Below are 17,211 nucleotides of genomic sequence, written 5' to 3'. Positions count from 1 at the left end.
TCTTTCAGCAGTATACTCTCCCAGCAGTATACTCTCCCATCCACATACTTTCCCAGCAACATACTCTCGCAGCAACATACTCTCCCAACAGCATACTCTCCCAGCAGTATACTCCCCAGCAACATCCTCCCTAAGCAGTGTACTCCCCTTGGAACATACTCTCCTAGCTACATACTCTCCCAGCAACACACTTCCCCAGCAACATACTCTCCCAGCAACATACTTCCCAACAACATACTCTCCCAGCAACATACTCTCCCAGCAACATACTCTCCCAGCAACATACTCTCCCAGCAACATACTCTCCCAGCAACATACTCTCTCAGCAGTATACTCCCCCAGCAACATCCCTCTTCAGCAGTGTACTCCCCTGCAACATACTATTCCAGCAACATACTCTCTCAGCAACATGCTCTCCCAGCAGCATTCTCTTCCAGCAACTTTCTCTCCCAACAACATACTCTCCCAGCAACATACTCTCCCAACAACATACTCTCCCAGCAACATACTCTCCCAGCAGTATGCTCGCCCAGCAACATAATCCCCCAGCTACATACTCTCCCAGCAACATGCTCTCCCAGCAACATACTGTCACAGCAACATACTCTCCCAGCAACATACTCTCCCCGCAGCATTCTCTTCCAGCAACTTTCTCTCCCAACAACATTCTCTCCCAGCAACATACTCTCCCAACAACATACTCTCCCAGCAACATACTCTCCCAGCAGTATGCTCGACCAGCAACATAATCTCCCAGCTACATACTCTCCCAGCAACATGCTCTCCCAGCAACATACTGTCACAGCAACATACTCTCCCAGCAACATACTCTCCCAGCAACATACTCTCCCAGCAACATACTCTCCCAGCAACATATTCTCCCAGCAGAGTACTCTCCCAGCAACATATTCTCCCAGTAGTATACTCTCCCAACAACATACTCTCCCAACATTATTCTCTCCCAGAAGCATACTCACCCAGCAATATACTCTCCCAGCATTATGCTCTCCCAGCAGCATACTCACCCAGCAATATACTCTCCCAGCATTATACTCTCCCAGCTGCATTCTCTCTAAGCAGTATACTTTCCCAGGAGTTTGCTCTCCCCAAAAAATACTCTCCCTGCAGCATACTCTCCCATCATCATACTCTCCCAGCAGTATACTTTCCCAGCAACATATTCTCCCAGCTGTATACTCTCCAAGCAACATACTCACCCAGTAACATTCTCTCCCAGCGACATACTCTCCTCGCAGTATACTCTCCCAGCAACATACTCTCCCAGCAGTATAATCTCCAGCAACATACTTTCCGGGCAGTATACTCCCTAGCAACATACTCCCCCAGCAGTATACTCTCCAAGCAGCATACTCCCCCAGCAATATACTCTCCCAGCAGTATGCTCCCCAGCAGTATACTCTCCCAGTAATATAATCTCCCAGCAGTATACTCTCCAAGCAGTATACTCCCCCATCAGTATACTCTCCTAGGAGTATAGTCCCCCAGCAGTATACTCTCCCAGTAATATACTCTCCAGGTAACATACACCCCAGCGGTTTACTCTCCCAGCATTATACTCTCCCAGCAACATACTCTCCCAGCAGTTTACTCTCCCAGCAACATACTCTCTCAGCAACTTACTCTTCCAACAACATACTCTCCCAGCAGTTTACTCTTCCAGCAACATACCCTCCCAGCAATATGCTTTCCCAGCAACATAATCTCCCAGCAACATACTCTCCCAGCAACATTCTCTCCCAGCAACATACTCTCCCAGCAGTATACTCTCCCAGCAACATTCTCTCCAAGATACATACTCTCCCAGCAACATACTGTCACAGCAACATACTCTCCCGGCAACATACACTCCCAGCAACGTACTCTCCCAACAACATACTCTCCAAGCAGTATACTCCCCCAGCAGCATACTCTCCCAGTAGTATACTCTCCCAGCAACATACTCTCTCAACATTATTCTCTCCCAGAAGCATACTCAGCTAGCAATATACTCTCCCAGCATTATGCTCTCCCAGCAGCATACTCACTCAGCAATACACTCTTCCAGCATTATACTCTCCCAGCAGCATACTCACGCAGCAATATACTCTCTCAGCATTATACTCTCCCAGCAGCATACTCTCTAAGCAGTATACTCTCCCAGCAACATACTCTCTCAACATTATTCTCTCCCAGAAGCATACTCAGCTAGCAATATACTCTCCCAGCATTATGCTCTCCCAGCAGCATACTCACTCAGCAATACACTCTTCCAGCAATATACTCTCCCAGCAGCATACTCACGCAGCAATATACTCTCTCAGCATTATACTCTCCCAGCAGCATACTCTCTAAGCAGTATACTTTCCCAGCAGTGTGTTCTCCCCAAAAAGTACTCTCCTAGCAGCATACTCTCCCATCATCATACTCTCCCAGCAGCATACTCTCCCATCATCATACTCTTACAACAACATATTCTCCGAGCTGTATACTCTCCCAGCAACATACTCTCATAGCAGTATTCTCTCCCAGCAACATACTCTCCCAGCAGTATACTCCCCAGCAACATACTTTCCAGGCAGTATACTCCCTAGCAACATACTCTCCTAGCAGTGTACTCTCCTATCAACATTCTCTCCCAGCAATATCCTCTCCCAGCAGTATACTCTCCCAGCAGTATACTCTCCCATCCACATACTTTCCCTGCAACATACTCTCGCAGCAACATACTCTCCCAACAGCATACTCTCCCAGTAGTATACTCCCCAGCAACATCCTCCCTAAGCAGTGTACTCCCCCTGGAACATACTCTCCCAGCTACATACTCTCCCAGCAACATACTCCCCCAACAACATACTCTCCCAGCAACATACTTCCCAACAACATACTCTCCCAGCAACATACTCTCCCAGCAACATACTCTCACAGCAACATACTCTCTCAGCAGTATACTTTCCCAGCAACATACTCTCCCAGCAACGTACTCTCCCAGCAACATACTCTCTAATTAGTATACTCCCCCAGCAGTGTACTCCCCCAGCAACATCCTTCTTCAGCTGTGTACTCCCCTGTAACATACTCTTCCAGCAACATACTCTCCCAGCAACATACTCTCCCAGCAGCATTCTCTCCCAGCAACTTACTCTCCCAGCAACCTAATCTAAGCAACATACTCTCCCAGCAACATACTCTCCCAACAACATACTCTCCCAGCAACATACTCTCCCAGCAGTATGCTCTCCCAGCAACATAATCTCCCAGCAACATACTCTCCCAGCAACATATTCTCCCAGCAACGTACTTTCCCAGCAACATACTCTCCCAGCCACATACTCTTCCAGCTACATACTCTCCCAGCAACATACTCTCCCAGCAACATACTGTCACAGCAACATACTCTCCCAGCAACATACTGTCACAGCAACATACTCTCCCAGCAGCATACTCTCCCAGCAACATACTCTCCCAGCATCATACTCTCCCAGCAGCATACTCTCTAAGCAGTATACTTTCCCAGCAGTGTGCTCGCCCCAAAAAATACTCTACCTAGCAGCATACTCTCCCATCAGTATACTCTTCCAGCAACATACTCTCCCAGCAATATACTCTCCCAGCAACATACTCTCCCAGCACTATAGTCCCCAGCAACATACTTTCCAGGAAGTATACTCCCTAGCAACATACTCTCCCAACAGTATACTCCCAGCAACATACTCTACCAGCAGTATACTCCCTAACAACATACTCCCCCAGCAGTATACTCTCCCAGCAGTATATTCCCTAGCAGTATACTCTCCCATCAATATACTCTCCTAGCAATATACTATCCCAGCAGTATACTCTCCAAGCAGTATACTCTTTAAGTAACACCCCCCAGCAGTATACCCCCCAGCAACATACTTTCCCAGTAGTAAACTCTCCAAGCCGTATACTCTCCCAGCAGTATACTCCTCCAGCAGTATACTCTCCCAGCAACATACTCTCCCAGTAGTAAACTCTCCAAACAGTATACTCTCCCCGCAGTAAACTCTCCAAGCAACATACTCTTTCAGCAGTATACTCTACCAGCAACATATTCTCCCAGCAGTATACTCTCCCAGCAGAATACTCTCCCTGCAATATCCTCTCCCAACAGTATACTCTCCCAGCAGTATACTCTCCCTTCAATATCCTCTCCCAGCAGTATACTCTCCCAGCAGCATACTTCCTAACAACATATTCTTCCAGCAACATACTCTCCCAGCAACATACTCTCCCAGCAACATACTCTCTCAGCAGTATACTCCCCCAGCAGTATACTCCCACAGCAACATCCTTCTTCAGCAGTGTACTCCCCTGCAACATACTCTTCCAGCAACATACTCTCCCAGCAACATACTCTCCCAGCAACCTAATCTAAGCAACATACTTTCCCAGCAACATTCTCTCCCAACAACATACTCTCCCAGCAACATACTCTCCCAGCAGTATGCTCTCCCAGCAACATAATCTCCCAGCAACATACTCTCCCAGCAACATAGTCTCCCAGCAACATAATCTCCCAGCAACATACTCTCCCAGCAGTATACTCTCCCAGCAACTTACTCTCCCACCTACATACTCTCCCAGCAACATACTGTCACAGCAACGTACTCTCCCAGCAACAAACTCTCCCAGCAACATTCTCTCCCAGCAACATACTCTCCCAGCAGTATACTCTCCCAGCAGCATACTCTCCCAGTAGTATACTCTCCCAGCAACATACTCTCCCAACATTATTCTCTCCCAGAAGCATTCTCACCCAGCAATATACTCTCCCAGCATTATGCTCTCCCAGCAGCATATTCACCCAGCAATATACTCTCCCAGCATTATACTCTCCCAGCAGCATACTCTCTAAGCAGTATACTTTCCCAGCAGTGTGCTCTCCCCAAAAAATACTCTCCCATCATCATAGTATTCCAGAAACATATTCTCCCAGCTGTATACTTTTCCAGCAACATACTCTACTCGCAGTATACTCTTCCAGCAACATACTCTCCCAGCAGTATACTCCCCAGCAACATACTTTCCAGGCAGTATACTCCCTAGCAACATACTCTCCCCAGCAGTGTACTCTCCTAGCAACATATTCTCCCAGCAATATCCTCTTTCAGCAGTATACTCTCCCAGCAGTATACTCTCCCATCCACATACTTTCCCAGCAACATACTCTCGCAGCAACATACTCTCCCAACAGCATACTCTCCCAGCAGTATACTCCCCAGCAACATCCTCCCTAAGCAGTGTACTCCCCTTGGAACATACTCTCCTAGCTACATACTCTCCCAGCAACACACTTCCCCAGCAACATACTCTCCCAGCAACATACTTCCCAACAACATACTCTCCCAGCAACATACTCTCCCAGCAACATACTCTCCCAGCAACATACTCTCCCAGCAACATACTCTCCCAGCAACATACTCTCTCAGCAGTATACTCCCTTAGCAACATCCCTCTTCAGCAGTGTACTCCCCTGCAACATACTATTCCAGCAACATACTCTCTCAGCAACATGCTCTCCCAGCAGCATTCTCTTCCAGCAACTTTCTCTCCCAACAACATACTCTCCCAGCAACATACTCTCCCAACAACATACTCTCCCAGCAACATACTCTCCCAGCAGTATGCTCGCCCAGCAACATAATCTCCCAGCTACATACTCTCCCAGCAACATGCTCTCTCAGCAACATACTGTCACAGCAACATACTCTCCCAGCAACATACTCTCCCAGCAGCATTCTCTTCCACCAACTTTCTCTCCCAACAACATTCTCTCCCAGCAACATACTCTCCCAACAACATACTCTCCCAGCAACATACTCTCCCAGCAGTATGCTCGCCCAGCAACATAATCTCCCAGCTACATACTCTCCCAGCAACATGCTCTCCCAGCAACATACTGTCACAGCAACATACTCTCCCAGCAACATACTCTCCCAGCAACATACTCTCCCAGCAACATACTCTCCCAGCAACATATTCTCCCAGCAGAGTACTCTCCCAGCAACATATTCTCCCAGTAGTATACTCTCCCAACAACATACTCTCCCAACATTATTCTCTCCCAGAAGCATACTCACCCAGCAATATACTCTCTCAGCATTATGCTCTCCCAGCAGCATACTCACCCAGCAATATACTCTCCCAGCATTATACTCTCCCAGCAGCATTCTCTCTAAGCAGTATACTTTCCCAGGACTGTGCTCTCCCCAAAAAATACTCTCCTATCAGCATACTCACCCATCATCATACTCTCCCAGCAGTATACTTTCCCAGCAACATATTCTCCCAGCTGTATACTCTCCCAGCAACATACTCACCCAGCAACATTCTCTCCCAGCGACATACTCTCCTCGCAGTATACTCTCCCAGCAACATACTCTCCCACAAGTATACTCTCCAGCAACATACTTTCCGGGCAGTATACTCCCTAGCAACATACTCCCCCAGCAGTATACTCCCCCAGCAATATACTCTCCCAGCAGTATGCTACCCAGCAGTATACTCTCGCAGTAATATAATCTCCCAGCAGTATACTATCCAAGCAGTATACTCCCCTATCAGTATACTCTCCTAGCAGTATAGTCCCCCAGCAGTATACTCTCCCAGTAATATACTCTCCAGGTAACATACACCCCAGCGGTTTACTCTCCCAGCATTATACTCTCCCAGCAACATACTCTCCCAGCAGTTTACTCTCCCAGCAACATACTCTCTCAGCAACTTACTCTTCCAACAACATACTCTCCCAGCAGTTTACTCTCCCAGCAACATACCCTCCCAGCAGTACGCTTTCCCAGCAACATAATCTCCCAGCAACATACTCTCCCAGCAACATACTCTCCCAGCAACATACTCTCCCAGCAGTATACTCTCCCAGCAACATTCTCTCCCAGATACATACTCTCCCAGCAACATACTGTCACAGCAACATACTCTCCCGGCAACATACACTCCCAGCAACGTACTCTCCCAACAACATACTCTCCAAGCAGTATACTCTTCCAGCAGCATACTCACCCAGCAATATACTCTCTCAGCATTATACTCTCCCAGCAGCATACTCTCTAAGCAGTATACTTTCCCAGCAGTGTGTTCTCCCCATAAAGTACTCTCCTAGCAGCATACTCTCCCATCATCATACTCTCCCAGCAGCATACTCTCCCATCATCATAATCTTACAGCAACATATTCTCCGAGCTGTATACTCTCCCAGCAACATACTCTCCCAGCAACATACTCTCATCGCAGTATACTCTCCCAGCAACATACTCTCCCAGCAGTATACTCCCCAGCAACATACTTTCCAGGCAGTATTCTCCCTAGCAACATAGTCTCCCAGCAGTGTACTCTCCTAGCAACATACTCTCCCAGCAATATCCTCTCCGAGCAGTATACTCTCCCAGCAGTATACTCTCCCATCCACATACTTTCCCAGCAACATACTCTCGCAGCAACATACTCTCCCAACAGCATACTCTCCCAGTAGTATACTCCCCAGCAACATCCTCCCTAACCAGTGTACTCCCCCTGGAACATACTCTCCCAGCTACATACTCTCCCAGCAACATACTCCCCCAACAACATACTCTCCCAGCAACATACTTCTTAACAACATACTCTCACAGCAACATACTCTCTCAGCAGTATACTTTCCCAGCAACATACTCTCCCAGCAACATACTCTCCCAGCAACATACTCTCTAATCAGTATACTCCCCCAGCAACACCCTTCTTCAGATGTGTACTCCCCTGCAACATACTCTTCCAGCAACATACTCTCCCAGCAACATACTCTCCCAGCAGCATTCTCTTCCAGCAACTTACTTTCCCAACAACCTAATCTAAGCAACATACTTTCCCAGCAACATTCACTCTCAACAACATACTCTCCCAGCAACATACTCTCCCAGCAGTATGCTCTCCCAACAACATAATCTCCCAGCAACATACTCTCCCAGCAACATATTCTCCCAGCAACGTACTTTCCCAGCAACATACTCTCCCAGCAACTTACTCTTCCAGCTACATACTCTCCCAGCAACATACTCTCCCAGCAACACACTGTCACAGCAACATACTCTCCCAGCAACATACTGTCACAGCAACATACTCTCCCAGCAGCATACTCTCCCAGCAACATACTCTCCCAGCATCATACTCTCCCAGCAGTATACTCTCCCAGCAACATACTCTCCCAGCATTATACTCTCCCAGCAGCATACTCTCTAAGCAGTATACTTTCCCAGCAGTGTGCTCGCCCCCAAAAATACTCTACCTAGCAGCATACTCTCCCATCAGTATACTCTTCCAGCAACATACTCTCCCAGCAATATACTCTCCCAGCAACATACTCTCCTCGCAGTATACTCTCTGAACAACATACTCTCCCAGCACTATAGTCCCCAGCAACATACTTTCCAGGAAGTATACTCCCTAGCAACATACTCTCCCAACAGTATACTCCCAGCAACATACTCTACCAGCAGTATACTCCCTAACAACATACTCCCCCCGCACTATACTCTCCCAGCAGTATATTCCCTAGCAGTATACTCTCCCATCAATATACTCTCCTAGCAATATACAATCCCAGCAGTATACTCTCCAAGCAGTATACTCTTTAAGTAACACCCCCCCAGCAGTATACTCATCCAGCAGTATACCCCCCAGCAACATACTCTCCCAGTAGTAAACTCTCCAAACAGTATACTCTCTCCGCAGTAAACTCCCCAAGCAACATACTCTTTCAGCAGTATACTCTACCAGCAACATATTCTCCCAGCAGTATACTCTCCCAGCAGAATACTCTCCCAGCAACATACTCTCCCAGCAGTGTACTCTCCTAGCAACATACTCTCCCTGCAATATCCTCTCCCAGCAGTATACTCTCCCAGCAGTATACTCTCCCTGCAATATCCTCTCCCAGCAGTATACTCTCCCAGCAGTATACTCTCCCATCTACATACTTTCCCAGCAACATACTCTCGCAGCAGCATACTCTCCCAGCAGTATACTCCCCAGCAACATCCTCCCTAAGCAGTGTACTCCCCCCTGGAACATACTCTCCCAGCTACATACTCTCCCAGCAACATACTCCCCCAACAACATACTCTCCCAGCAACATACTCCCCCAGCAACATACTCTCCCAGCAACATACTCCCCCAGCAACATACTCTCTCAGCAACATACACTCCCAGCAGTATCCTCCCCCAGCAGTATACTCCCCCAGCAACATCATTCTTCAGCAGTGTACTCCCCTGCAACATACTCTTCCAGCAACATAATCTCCCAGCTACATACTCTCCCAGCAACATACTCTCCCAGCAACATACTGTCACAGCAACATACTCTCCCATCAACATACTCTCCCAGCATCATATTCTCCCAGCAACAATCTCTCCCAGCAACATATTCTCCCAGCAGTATACTCTCCCAGCAACATACTCTCCCAGTAGTATACTCTCCCAACAACATACTCTCTCAACATTATTCTCTCCCAGAAGCATACTCACCCAGCAATATACTCTCCCAGCATTATGCTCTCCCAGCAGCATACTCACCCAGCAATATACTCTCCCAGCATTATACTCTCCCAGCAGCATTCTCTCTAAGCAGTATACTTTCCCAGCAGTGTGCTCTCCCCCAAAAATACTCTCCCAGCAGCATACTCTCCCATCATCATACTCTCATAGTAGCATACTCTCCTAGCAGCATACTCTCCCAGCAGCATGCTCTCCTAGCAGCATACTCTCCCAGCAGTATACTCTTTCTGCAACATATTCTCCCAGTTGTATACTCTCCCAGCAACATACTCTCATCGCAGTATACTCTCCCAGCAACATACTCTCCCAGCAGTATACTCCCCAGCAACATACTTTCCAGGCAATATACTCCTTAGCAACATAATCTCCCAACAGTGTACTCTCCTAGCAACATACTCTCCCAGCAATATCCTCTTCCAGCAGTATACTCTCCCATCCACATACTTTCCCAGCAACATACTCTCGCAGCAACATACTCTCCCAACAGCATACTCTCATAGCAGTATACTCCCGAGCAACATACTCCCTAAGCAGTGTACTCCCCATGGAACATACTCTCCCAGCTACAGACTCTTCCAGCAACATACTCTCCCAGCAACATACTCTCCCAGCAGCATTCTCTTCCAGCAACTTACTCTCCAAGCAACCTAATCTAAGCAACATACTTTCCAGCAACATACTCTGCCAACAACATACTCTCCCAGCAACATACTCTCCCAGCAGTATGCTCTCCCAGCAACATAATCTCCCAGCAACATACCCTCCCAGCAACATACTCTCCCAGCAACATACTTTCCAAGCAACATACTCTCCCAGCAACATACTCTCCCAGCTACATATTCTCCCAGCAACATACTCTCCCAGCAACATACTGTCACAGCAACATACTTTCCCACCAACATACTCTCCCACCAGTATACTCTCTCAGAAACATACTCTCCCAACATTATTCTCTCCCAGAAGCACACTCACCCAGCAATATACTCTCCCAGCATAATGCTCACCCAGCAGCATTCTCACCCAGGAATATACTCTCCCAGCATTATACTCTCCCAGAAGCATACTCACCCAGCAATATACTCTCCCAGCATTATGCTCTCACAGCAGCATACTCTCTAAGCAGTATACTTTCCCAGCAGTGTGCTCTCCCCAAAAAATACTCTCTCTAGCTGCATACTCTCCCAGCAGTATACTCCCCCAGCAGTATTCTCCCCCAGCAATATACTTCCCCAGCAGTATACCCTCCCAGCAACATACTCTCCCATTAGTATACTCTTCCAGCCACATACTCTCCCAGCAACATACTCTCCTCGCAGTATACTCTCTGAGCAACATACTCTCCCAGCAGTATAGTCCCACCAACATACTCTCCCAGCAGTATACTCCCCAAGAACATACTCCCCCAGCAGTATACTCTCCCAGCAGTATACTCTCCCATCAATATACTCTCCTAGCAGTATACTATCCCAGCAGTATACTCTCCTAGCAGTATACTCCCCCGGCAGTTTATTCTCCCAGTAGTATACTCTCCCAGCAGTATACTCTCCCAGCAGTATACTCTCCCAGCAGGATTCTCTCCCAGCAGTATACTCTCGAAGCAGTATACTCTTTAAGTAACACACCCCCCAGCAGTATACTCCTCCAGCAGTATACCCCTCAGCAACATACTCTCCCAGTAGAAAACTCTGCAAGCAGTATACTCCTCCAGCAGTATACTCTCCCAGCAACATACTCTCCCAGTAGTAAACTCTCCAAACAGTATACTCTCCCTGCAGTAAACTCTCCAAGCAACATACTCTTTCAGCAGTATACTCTCCCAGCAGTATACTCTCCCAGCAGAATACTCTCCCAGCAACATACTCTCCCAGCAGTGTACTCTCCTAGCAACATACTCTACCACAACATCCTCTCCCAGCAGTTTACTCTCCCAGCAGTATACTCTCCCATCTACATACTTTCCCAGCAACATACTCTCGCAGCAGCATACTCTCCCTGCAGTATACTCCCCAGCAACATCCTCCTTAAGCAGTGTACTCCCCCTGGAACATACTCTCCCAGCTACATACTCTCCCAGCAACATACTCCCCCAACAACATACTCTCCCAGCAACATACTTCCTAACAACATACTCTTCCAGCAACATACTCTCCCAGCAACATACTCTCCAAGCAACATACTCTCTCAGCAGTATACTCCCCCAGCAGTATACTCCCCCAGCAACATCCTTCTTCAGCAGTGTACTCCCCTGCAACATACTCTTGCAGCAACATACTCTCCCAGCAGCATTCTTTTCCAGCAACTTACTCTCCCAGCATTATACTCTCCCAGCAGCATACACTCTAAGCAGTATACTTTCCCAGCAGTGTGCTCACCCCAAAAAATACTCTCCCAGCAGCATACTCTCCCATCATCATACTCTCCCAGCAGCATACTCTCCTAGCAGCATACTCTCCCAGCAGTATACTTTCCAAGCAGTGTGCTCTCCCCGCAGAATACTCTCCCAGCAGCATACTCTCCCATCATCATACTCTTCCAGCAACATATTCTCCCAGCTGTATACTCTCCCAGCAACATACTCTCCTCGCAGTATACTCCCCCAGCATCACACTCTCCCAGCAGTATACTCCCCAACAACATACTTTCCAGGCAGTATACTCCCTAGCAACATACTCTCCCCAGCAGAGTACTCTCCTAGCAACATACTTTCCCAGCAATATTCTCACCCAGCAGTATACTCTCCCAGCAGTATACTCTCCCATCCACATACTTTCCCAGCAACATACTCTCGCAGCAACATACTCTCCCAACAGCATACTCTCCCAGTAGAATACTCCCCAGCAACATCCTCCCTAAGCAGTGTACTTCCCCTGGAACATACTCTCCCAGCAACATACTCCCCCAGCAACATTCTCTCCCAGCAACATACTCCCCCAGCAACATACTCTCCCAGCAACATACTCTCTCAGCAGTATACTTACCCAGCAACATACTCTCCCAGCAACATACTCTCCCAACAACATTCTCTCCCAGCAGTATCCTCCCCCAGCAGTATACTCCCCAAGCATCATCCTTCTTCAGCAGTGTACTCCCCTGCAACATACTCTTCCAGCAACATACTCTCCCAGCAGCATTCTCTTCCAGCAACTTACTCTCCCAGCAACCTAATCTAAGCAACATACTCTCCCAGCAACATACTCTCCCAACAACGTACTCTCCCAGCAACATACTCTCCCAGCAACATACTGTCACAGCAACATACTCTCCCAGCAACATACTTTCCCAGCAACATACTCTCCCACCAACATATTCTCCCAGCTGTATACTCTCCCAGCAACATACTCTCCCAGTAGTATACTCTCCCAACAACATACTCTCCCAACATTATTCTCTCCCAGAAGCATACTAACCCAGCAATATACTCTCCCAGCATTATGCTCTCCCAGCAGCATACTCACCCAGCAATATACTCTCCCAGCATTATACTCTCCCAGCAGCATTCTCTCTAAGCAGTATACTTTCCCAGCAGTGTGCTCTCCCCAAAAAATACTCTCCCAGCAGCATACTCTCCCAGCAGCATACTTTCCTAGCAGCATACTCTCCCAGCAGTATACATTCCCAGCAACATATTCTCCCAGCAACATACTCTTCCAGCAACATACTCTCCCAGCGACATACTCTCCTCGCATTATACTCTCCCAGCAACATACTCTCCCAGCAGTATACTCCCCAGCAACATACTCCCCAGCAACATACTTTCCAGGCAGTATACTCACTAGCAACATACTCTCCCAGCAGAATACTCCCAGCAACATACTCTCCCAGCAGTATACACCCGAGCAACATACTCCCCCAGCAGTATACTCCCCAAGCAAGTATGCTCCCCCTGCAGTATACTCTCCCAGCAGTATGCTCCCCAGCAGTATACTCTCCCAGTAATATACTCTCCCAGCAGTATACTATCCCAGCAGTGTACTCTCCAAGCAGTATACTCCAACAGTAGTATATTCTCCCAGTAGTATGCTCTCCCAGTAGTATACTCCCCAATCAGTATACTCTCCTAGCAGTATAGTATCCCAGCAGTATACTCTCCCAGCTGTATACTCTCCCAGCAGTACTCTCTCCCAGCAGTATACTCTCCAGGTAACATACACCCCAGCAGTATACTCCCCCAGCAGTATACTCTCCCAGCAACATTCTCTCCCAGCAGTAAACTCTCCAAGCAGTATACTCTCCCAAAGTATACTCTCCCAGCAACATGCTTTTTCAGCAGTATACTCTCCCAGCAACATACTCCCCCAGCAGTATACTCCCCATGCAGTATACTCTACCAGCAGTATACTCTCCCAGCAACATTCTCTCCCAGCAGTATACTCTCCCAACAACATACTCTCCCAGCAGCATACTCTCCCAGCATTATCGTCTCCTAGCAGAATACTCTCCCAGCAGTATACTCTCCCAGCAGTATACTCTCCCACCAGTATACTCTCCCAGCAACATCCTCTCTTAGCAGTGTACTCCCCCTGCAACATTCTCTCCCAACAACATACTTTCCCAACAACATACTCTCCCAGCAACATTCTCTCTCACCAACATACTCTCCCAGCAACATACTCTCCCAGCAGTATACATTCCCAGCAACATACTTTCCCAGCGTATACATTCCCAGCAACATACTCTCCCAGCAACATACTCTCCCAGCAACATACTCTCCGAGCAACATATTCTCCCAGCAACATACTCTCCCAGCAACATACTCTCCCAGCAACATACTCTCCCAGCAGCATACTCTCCCAGCAGTATACTCTCCCAGCATCATACTCTACCAGCAACATATTCTCCCAGCAACATACCCTCCCAGCAACATACTCTCCCAGCACTGTACTCTCCCAGCACTATACTCTCCCAGCAGTATACTCTCCCAGCAGTATACTCTCCCAGCAACATACTCTCCCAGCAACATACTCTCCCAGCACTATACTCTCCCAGCAGTATATTCTCCCAGCAGTATACTCTCCCAGCAACATACTCTCCCAGCACTATACTCTCCCAGCAGTATACTCTCCCAGCAACATACTCTCCCAGCAACACACTCTCCCAGCACTATACTCTCCCAGCAGTATACTCTCCCAGCAGTATACTCTCCCAGCAACATACTCTCCCTGCAACATACTCTCCCAGCACTATACTCTCTCAGCAGTATACTCTCCCTGCAGTATTCTCTCCCAGCAACATACTCTCCCAGCAACATACTCTCCCAGCACTATACTCTCCCAGCAGTATACTCTCCCAGCAGTATACTCTCCCAGCAACATACTCTCCCAGCAACATACTCTCCCAGCACTATACTCTCCCAGCAGTATACTCTCCCAGCAGTATACTCTCCCAGCAACATACTCTCCCTGCAACATACTCTCCCAGCACTATACTCTCCCAGCAGTATACTCTCCCTGCAGTATACTCTCCCAGCAACATACTCTCCCAGCAACATACTCTCCCAGCACTATACTCTCCCAGCAGTATGCTCTCCCAGCAGTATACTCTCCCAGCAGTATACTCTCCCTGCAGTATACTCTCCCAGCAACATACTCTCCCAGCAACATACTCTCCCAGCAACATACTCTCCCAGCAACATACTCTACCAGCAGTATGCTCTCCCAGCAGTATGCTCTCCCAGCAGTATACTCTCCCTGCAGTATACTCTCCCAGCAACATACTCTCCCAGCAACATACTCTCCCAGCACTATACTCTCCCAGCAGTATGCTCTCCCAGCAGTATACTCCTACAGCGACCCCCCTATCAGGCATCATATCCAATAATTGGATTTTGTCTAAAAGTTGTAAATCCTGTTATTGGCCCCTCATGATATCATCCATTGAGCGATAACCTCTAGATATCGGCCATTGAGCGATAACCTCTGGATGTCACCCATTGAACGATAACCTCTGGACATCACTAATTAAGCTATTACCTCTCGATATCACCCATTAAGCGATAACCTCTTGATATCCCTCATTGAGCGATTACCTGTCGATATCACCCCCCCCCCCATTGAGCTATAACCTCTGAACATTACCCATTGAGCGATAACAAATAATTTCGTTCCTACCTATTTTGATTTCAAAATGAATCGTTTTGTCGGCAGATCAAAGGTGAATGGAAATTATTAATTATTAAAGACTGAAAAGCATTAGTGCAATATATGACGGTGAACATCATGACAATTGTACATTATGTTACGCCCAGTGAACAGTGTGTGTAGTGTACGGTGAACTGTGTGTAGTGTACGGTGAACTGTGTGTAGTGTACGGTGAACTGTGTGTAGTGTACGGTGAACTGTGTGTGTAATGTAGGGTGAACTGTGTGTGTAATGTAGGGTGAACTGTGTGTGTAATGTAGGGTGAACTGTGTGTAATGTAGGGTGAACAGTGTGTGTAATGTACGGTGAACTGTGTGTGTAATGTAGGGTGAACAGTGTGTGTAATGTAGGGTGAACAGTGTGTGTAGTGTACGGTGAACAGTGTGTGTAATGTAGGGTGAACAGTGTGTGTAATGTAGGGTGAACTGTGTGTGTAATGTAGGGTGAACAGTGTGTGTAATGTACGGTGAACTGTGTGTGTAATGTAGGGTGAACAGTGTGTGTAATGTAGGGTGAACAGTGTGTGTAGTGTACGGTGAACTGTGTGTGTAGTGTACGGTGAACAGTGTGTGTAATGTTGGGTGAACTGTGTGTGTAATGTACGGTGAACTGTGTGTGTAATGTAGGGTGAACAGTGTGTGTAATGTTGGGTGAACTGTGTGTGTAATGTAGGGTGAACTGTGTGTGTAATGTACCTTACCTTGAGGTTACCTTGAGGTGCTTCCGGGGCTTAGCGTCCCCACGGCCCGGTCGTCGACCAGGCCTCCTGGTTGCTGGACTGATCAACCAGGCTGTTGAACGCGGCTGCTCGCAGCCTGACGTATGAGTCACAGCCTGGTTGATCAGGTATCCTTTGGAGGTGCTTATCCAGTTCTCTCTTGAACACTGTGAGGGGTCGGCCAGTTATGCCCCTTATGTGTAGTGGAAGCGTGTTGAACAGTCTCGGACCTCTGATGTTGATAGAGTTCTCTCTCAGAGTACTAGTTGCACCTCTGCTTTTCAACGGGGGTATTCTGCACATCCTGCCATGTCTTCTGGTCTCATGTGATGTTATTTCTGTGTGCAGGTTTGGGACCAGCCCCTCTAATATTTTCCACGTGTAAATTATTATGTACCTCTCCCGCCTGCGCTCAAGGGAGTACAGTTTTAGGCTCTTTAGTCGGTCGCAATAGTTTAGGTGTTTTACTGAGTGGATTCTAGCAGTAAAGGATCTCTGCACGCTCTCCAGTTCAGTAATTTCTCCAGCTTTGAAAGGTGCTGTCATTGTGCAGCAGTACTCCACTCTAGAGAGCACAAGCGTTTTGAAAAGTATCATCATCGGTATAGCATCTCTAGTGTGAAAAGTTCTTGTTATCCAACCTGTCATTTTTCTTGCAGTTGTGACGGCTACTTTATTGTGTTCTTTAAAGGTAAGGTCTTCCGACATGAGTACACCCAGATCCTTTACATTGCCTTTTCGTTCTATGTTATGATTTGCCTGAGTTTTGTACGTGGTTTCCGTTTTTAT

This window comes from Procambarus clarkii, chromosome 15, assembly GCF_040958095.1.
Source record: "Procambarus clarkii isolate CNS0578487 chromosome 15, FALCON_Pclarkii_2.0, whole genome shotgun sequence".
Classification (NCBI taxonomy): domain Eukaryota; kingdom Metazoa; phylum Arthropoda; class Malacostraca; order Decapoda; family Cambaridae; genus Procambarus; species Procambarus clarkii.
This window is presented reverse-complemented; position numbering follows the sequence as displayed.